Source organism: Triticum aestivum, chromosome 6A, assembly GCF_018294505.1.
Source record: "Triticum aestivum cultivar Chinese Spring chromosome 6A, IWGSC CS RefSeq v2.1, whole genome shotgun sequence".
NCBI lineage: Eukaryota > Viridiplantae > Streptophyta > Magnoliopsida > Poales > Poaceae > Triticum > Triticum aestivum.
Window position 1 is genome coordinate 75660204 of NC_057809.1, and position 7700 is coordinate 75667903.

Here is a 7700-nt window from a genome sequence, read left to right on the forward strand (position 1 = left end):
TTTATGCCAGGTATTCATGTTGCTACAGAGAGATCCATGCCTCTTTTGAGCATGTTCAGTAAGGATGATTTTGACATATGGTTATGCTCTATCCATCCATGTCCTTGTTTGCATTTTTGGAGTACCCTAGCATGACTCAATCTTGCTCTACGTTTGCTATAAAATGTTCCTAGCAGATTTTTTACGTGTTAATCAATTTTGCCAAGGTTGTTGTAGTTGATCCATGCATGCTATGAGATTGTTCTTGCCATGTTTAGCTTCTTGATCATGTCTTCTTGCTGGGTGTATGCTTAGCTTGTCATGCAATGCCTTGTGTTGAGTGCATCGAGCTCACAAACATGCCTACGTAACTCTGTTTTTGCCATGTCCAGTTTTCTGCTAAGTCTGAATCTGTTAACGAAACTTGCTATGTTTACATGGGTGCCATCATATCTTCTGATCCTTTTTGGCTTATGGTCAGTAAGGGACTTTTGCTATATGCTTTGATTAGATTCCTGCCATGACTTGCTTTGCTATGTATTGATCCTATATCATGTTGATATCTTGCTCCAAACATTGCTTCCTGATGTTAATTCCTGGCATGTTGTTATTTCCACCAAGTCTGTGAAGCTGATATCTTTTGCACTTTAGCCATGCTTGTTTGAACCTGCTATTCTGTGATTTAGCCGTAGCTCATTGTTCATCTTTTGTCAAGCATCTTGAGTAGATCACTGCCATGTGCTTTGTTGCTATGTTGGAGTGCAGTAGCTTAGTTTCTTGTTGCATTCTAGATGGCATTGTGCTATTAATCGCAGAATCGTGCCATTATTGTTTTGCTTGCCATTTGCAAACCGTGCATCCGATTCTGGTGATCTTTATATCGATTTCGACCGAAATCAACTCACCTTTCCAGCGGCGCACTTGGTTTGCCAAGTTTAGGCCTGGTTCAATCTTTCCTTCCAGAGCACGCATATGCATTGCATAATACATCCCGTATATCATGCCATGTTTTGCATCATGTTGCTTGCGCATTGCACCGTGGTTGATTGTGGTTTCTTTTGCTTGTGTTCTTACCTTGGGTAGATCCAGGAGACGAGTTCATGATCAAGGAACCCGTTGAGTATGCTTACGAGGATCAAGCTTACGTCAACTCGGAGAACTTTGCAGGCAAGATGACCATACCCTCGAAATCACTTCTATCCTTGCTTGCTATTTGCTCGCTCTATTGCTATGCCGCGGTACCTACGATATGCTTTATCATGCCTCCCATGTTGCCATGTCGAGCCTCTAACCCACCTTGTCCTAGCAAACCATTGTTTGGCTATGTTACCGCTTTGCTCAGCCCCTCTTATAGAGTTGCTTGTTGCAGGTGAAGATGGAGTTTGTTCCTTGTTGGAACATGTTTATTGTTGGGATATCATTATTATATCTTGTTTATTTTAATGCATCTATACACTTGGTAAATGGTGGAAGTCTCGGCCTTATGCCTGCTATTTTGTTCCACTCTTGCCGCCCTAGTTTCCATCATACCGGTGTTATGTTCCTGGATTTTGCGTTCCTTACGTGGTTGGGTTATAATGGGAACCCCTTGACAGTTCGCCTTGAATAAAACTCCTCTAGCAAGGCCCAACCTTGGTTTTACCATTTGCCACCTAAGCCTTTTTCCCATGGGTTCCACGGACTCAAGGGTCATCTTTATTTTAAACCCTCGTGCCAGTGCTCCTCTGAGTGTTGGTCCAAACTAGAGCCCATTGCAGCGCCACCTCGGGGGAACTCGAGGGTTGGTTTTAGTTGTACGGGTTGCTTATCCAGTGTGCCCTGAGAACGAGATATGTGCAGCTCCTATCAGGATTTGTTGGCACATTCGGGTGGGTTTGCTGGTCTTGTTTTACCATTGTCGACATGTCTTGTAACCGGGATTCCGAGTCTGATCGGGTCGTCCTGGGAGAAGGAATATCCTTCATTGACCGTGAGAGATTGTGATGGGCTAAGTTGGGACACCCCTGCAAGGATTTGAACTTTCGAAAGTCGTGCCCACGGTTATGGGCAGATGGGAATTTGTTAATATCCGGTTGTAGAAAACTTGACACTTAACTTACATTAAAATGAATCAACAACGTGTGTAGCCGTGATGGTCTCTTTTCAGCGGAGTCCTGAAAGAGAACACGGTCAAGTGTTATGCTTGAACATAAGTAGTTCTAGGATCACTTCTTGATCTTATAGCTTCTCGACCGTGCTTTGCTTCTCTTCTCGCTCTCATTTGTGGAAGTTAGCCACCATATATGCTAGTGCTTGCTGCAGCTCCACCTCACTACCTTTTCCTTCCCATGAGCTTAAATAGTCTTGATCGCGAGGGTGTGAGATTGCTGAGCCCCCGTGACTCACAGATTACATCCAAAACCAGATGCAGGTGTCGACGATGCCATTACAGGGGATGCAACTGAACTCACATGGAAGTTCGACAAGGTTTCAGGATGTTACTATGTTTCCTTTCCAGACGATCAGTAGTGGAGCCCAGTTGGGGTTATCGGGGATCTTATGCATTTGGGGTTGTCTTTATTTTGGTTCCGTAGTCGGACCTTGATTGTATTCTGGATGATGTAATGCTATATTTATGTATTGTGTGAAGTGGCGATTGTAAGCCAACTCTTTATCTCTTTCTTATTCAGTACATGGGATGTGTAAAGATTACCCCTCTTGCGACATGCCTACAATGCGGTTATGCCTTTAAGTCGTGCTCCGACACGTGGGAGATATAGCCGCATCGTGGGTGTTATAAGTTGGTAATCAGAGCCATCCCCGACTTAGGATCCCCCTACTTGATCGAATCGCTGGCGTTGTTGAGTCTAGAAAAATGTTTTGAGTCTTATAGGATTATATATATCGGAGAGTAGGATTCTTTTAAATCCTCAGTCCCTTCATCGCTCTGGTGAGGCATCCTGACGTAGACTTTTGACTCTTCTCTTCTCAAATTTCACTAAAAAATTTTAGGATCACACGGATATCTTGGAATCGTTCCGATGGTTTTGTGACGAGAACATTGCTCTTGGTGCCTCCTGACATTTAGGGGTTGTGGCAGTGTCCCGGGGAGTTGAGCTCCGAGGTGTTGTTGTCACAATTTTATTGTTCCAGTTCTGGAATACCTGAGTTTTGCCGACATCAAAAATCCCTTTTATGCAGTTGTTGGTGAGATAACCTTGAGGCCACCCAGTACTGTGGCGGGAGTTCGGGAGTATTGCCATAACTCGTATAACGGATGCTTTTCGAAGGTTGAGGTAAATGATTTTCGAAGGTTTCTTGGTTATGTGTTGAAGGATGGATACAACTGGATGGAGGATTTGCTAGTTTTGGGTGAGATATTATGCTTCCCCTGTATCCCCAACACCTGATTGCATAACTGGAAAGTTTCGGGAGTTTCATAGGTGGGAATTCATGTAGCTCTAGTATTTCTTCCGCAGATATTTGGTTTGTGATTGGGTAATCCTTACCAAGTATTTGTTCATATCCGTACCTTGTTGCTTTATTCATCTACCTTTATCTAAGTGGCTTCTCAACTTTATGGAAGTGTGATCATTTACTTTGGAATTCATTCGTTCTTTCTTGTTCGAATGTTAAGGCTATATGTTGCAATTTCGATCCTTTGATTCAACTTGAATATATGTCTTTCAAGATGCTAACGGATGTCACCCTCTTCAGGATGGCTCCTCCAACGTGTCAGAATCCAGAACCACCGCCACCACCTCCACCTCCGGAGGCAAGGCAAGTTGTGATGGCCGACACCAATGCCAACACGCAGATTCTTATGAAACTCTTGCAAGAGCGCAACCAAGGAAATCAAGGCCATGGAAACAATCAAGTTCAATTTGCTACCCTCAACCAGTTCCTCGCAAACCAGCCAAAGTCTTTCAGTAACTGTGTCGAGGCCATAGACGCTGATGATTGGCTCGTGGATATCTGCAAACATTTTGAGTGTAGCAACATCAGGCCTGAGGACTTTGTCAAGTTTGCTTCGTTCCAACTCAAAGACCAAGCTGCTGAGTGGTATCAACAATACAAAGATTCCGGAGGAGGTCGTGTGATTACCTGGGATGATTTCCTCCAAGACTTCAAAGCTCACCACATTCCTCAGAGTGTTGTTGAGAGTAAGCGTGAGGAGTTCTGGAATCTGAAGCAAGGCCACTTGTCTGTTTACCAATACAACATCCTGTTCCAGAGGCTCGCTTGTTTTGCCAAGCAAGACGTCCCTGACGAGAAGAGCATGATTTATCAATTCAGAGGTGGCCTGAGAGAAGATCTACAACTAGCTCTCGTGCTTTTTGAGCCGAAAAAGTAAGATGAGTTCTACAACATGGCACTAAAGCAAGAAGCCACTCAGCTCAAGAGCGATGATTCTAAGAAGAGAGTCAAGGATGCAACTCCTTCTTCTTCTTCAACTCAAGTGGCAGCTAAGCAGCAAAAGTACTGGTTGCCTCCTCCTCCTCCGTCCCGTCAGCCTTTTCAACAGAAGAGTAAAGGTTGCAATGGATCTTCCCACCCACCCAACCCAGGATTTCAGAACAAACTGCAGTCTCATGCTCCAAGGTCAAGTGCTCCGTATCACCGTCCACTCTCAGAGGTGACGTGCAACAAGTGTCAGCAGAAGGGTCACTATGCAAACAAATGCTTCAACCAGAGGCGTCTTCCACCTCCTCCTCCTATGAGATCTGCCAGCAATGCAATGGTCAAGCATAATCCCAAGGTTGCAAAGGTCAGCATGATGAAAGGAGCTCAGGCAGAGGACTCTTCAGAAGTGATCATGGGTAACCTTCCTGTTAATGATATTCCTGCAAAAGTTCTTTTTGATACGAGTGCATCGCATTCTTTCATTTCAACACCTTTTGTGGCTATGATTGATTTGGTTACTCAAGTATTGCCGAGACCTCTGTCTATTTTTTCTCCGGCCCGACAAATGACTTCTCGAGTATTCGTTCCAGATGTGTCTATCAAGATGGGCGACTATAAGTTTCTGTCTTCTCCTAATGTTCTTGGTGACTCGGATATTGATCTTATTCTCGGAATGGACTGGCTTTCTAAGCACAAAGCTCAGCTTGATTGTGCTGCCAGGCAGATTTAATTGACACACTCGTCTGAGGATGTGATCGTCTTTGCCGCTCGTGATGATACCATTCGCCTGTTTTCTCTCAATGAGAAGGGCGAGCTGAATGCCATCTCTCAGATTCTAGTCGTTTGTGCATATCAAGACGTCTTTCCAGAAGAGCTTCTAGGAATACCTCCTCACCGGCCAGTTGAATTCGTCATCGATCTTGAGCCTGGGACGGAACCTATTTGCAAACGTCCTTACAAGCTTCTACCAGAAGAGTTGAAGGAGCTGAAGAAACAACTCGATATACAAGAGCGCATCGGTCTAATCCAACCGAGTTCTTCTCCGTGGGGTCGTGGTGTTCTTTTTGTCAAGAAGGAGGATGGCACGGACCGACTTTGTGTCGATTACCGTCCATTGAACAAGAAGACCATAAAGAACAAGTACCCACTTCCCAACATCAATGAGCTTTTCGAAGAACTCAAAGGTGCTCAAGTATTCTCCAAGCTCGACCTCCGTATGGGCTATCATCAGATTCGCATTCATGAACAAGATATCCGCAAGACAACATTCAGAACAAGCTATGGTTCCTATGAATACACTGTCATGTTTTTCGGCTTTGTCAACACTCCTCCAACATTCTCTCGCATGATGAACTTCATCTTCAACCCTTACACAAATGACTTCGTCTTGGTCTATCTCGATGATATTTTGGTCTTTTCCAAGAACAAGGAGGATCATGCCAAGCACTTGAGATTGGTGCTCGACAAACTCAGAGAACATCAGTTCTATGCGAAGTTTTCAAAGTGTAAGTTTTGGCTCGATGAGGTTCTCTACCTTGGGCATATTATATCCTCCAAGGGCATACCTATTAATCCTGAGAAGGTGTCTACAATTGTGAATTGGGAACCGCCTCAGAATGTGAAGCAACTCCGCAGCTTCCTTGGGCTCGCAAGCTATTGTCGAAGATTCATTGTGAATTTCTCTAAGATCGCGAAGCCTCTTTCCAACCTCCTCCAGAAGCATGTGAAGTATGTCTGGACGCCTGAATGTGACATCGCTTTCAACACCCTCAAAGAGAAGTTAGTCACAGCTCCAGTTCTGACTCCTCCTAATGAATCCAAACCATTTGTGGTTTTCTGTGATGCTTCCCTGCAAGGTCTCGGTGATGTGTTAATGCAAGAGAAGAAAGTTGTGGCCTATACCTCTCGCCAGTTGAAGCCCAATGAAAAGAATTACCCCACTCATGACCTCGAGTTGGTGGCAGTTGTCCATGCTCTTTTAACATGGAGACATCTCTTGTTGGGAAGGAAACTGAACATCTTCACTGATCATAAGAGTCTCAAGTACATCTTCACTCAGCCCAACCTCAACCTCAGGCAGACTCATTGGGTCGAAATGATTCAATAGTATAATCCGAGTATCGAATATACTCCAGGCAAGTCTAATGTCATTGCTGACGCTTTGAGCAGGAAGGCTTACTGCAACAGTTTGATTCTCAACTCCTTCCAACCGGATCTTTGTGAAGCTTTCCGCAAACTTAATATCCAAGTTGTTCCTCAAGGATTTCTTGCCAAACTCCAAGTCTCTCCTACTTTGGAAGATCAAATTCATGAGGCACAACTTCTTGATGCAATGGTGAAGAAGGTGAAGATTGGGATTGCCAAGAGCCAACCCAAGTACAAGTGCTATCGCCTTGATGACAAAGATACTCTATTCTTCGAGGATCGAATTGTTGTTCCTAAATGTGACCTTCGTAAAGTCATTATGAACAAGGCTCACAATTCACTCCTATCTAGTCATCCTGGAAGTACAAAGCTGTACCATGACCTCAAGCAGTCATATTGGTGGACTCGAATGAAGCGCGAGATTGCTTAGTTCGTGAATGAATGTGATGTCTGCAGAAGAGTGAAAGCAGAACACCAACGGCCAGCTAGTGTCCTCCAACCTCTATCCATTCTAGAATGGAAGTTTGATCATATTGAGATGGACTTCGTAACTGGATTTCCCAAGTCCAACCGCGTAAATGACGCTATCTTTGTTGTCATCGACAAGCTTACTAAAGTGGCTCATTTTCTTCCTATCAAAGAATCTATCACAACAGCTCAGTTGGCAGAGCTATATATCTCCAGGATTGTCTCTCTATACGGCATTCCGCAGTTGATATCTTCAGATTGTGGAAGCATCTTTACCTCTAAGTTCTGGGATTCTTTTTAGAAGGCCATGGGCACCAACATTCGGTTTAGCATAGCCTTTCATCCTCAAACTAGTGGACAAGTTGAGCGAGTCAATCAAATTCTTGAAGATATGCTCAGGGCTTGTGTCATTTCTTTCGGTATGAAGTGGGAAGATTGTCTACAACAACAGCTTCCAAGCAAGTTCGGGCAAGGCCCCATTCGAGATTCTCTATGGCAAAAAGTGCCATACTCCTCTTAACTGGTCAGAGACTGGTGAACGCCAACTTCTTGGCAATGACTTAATCATAGAAGCTGAAGAAATGTGCAAAGTCATTCCTGAAAATCTCAAAGTTGCACAATCGCGCTAGAAGAGTTACTATGATAGCAAGCATCGTGATTTGGCTTTCGAGATAGGAGACCATCTCTACCTCCGTGTCTCTCCAGTGAAAGGTACTCGTCGCTTT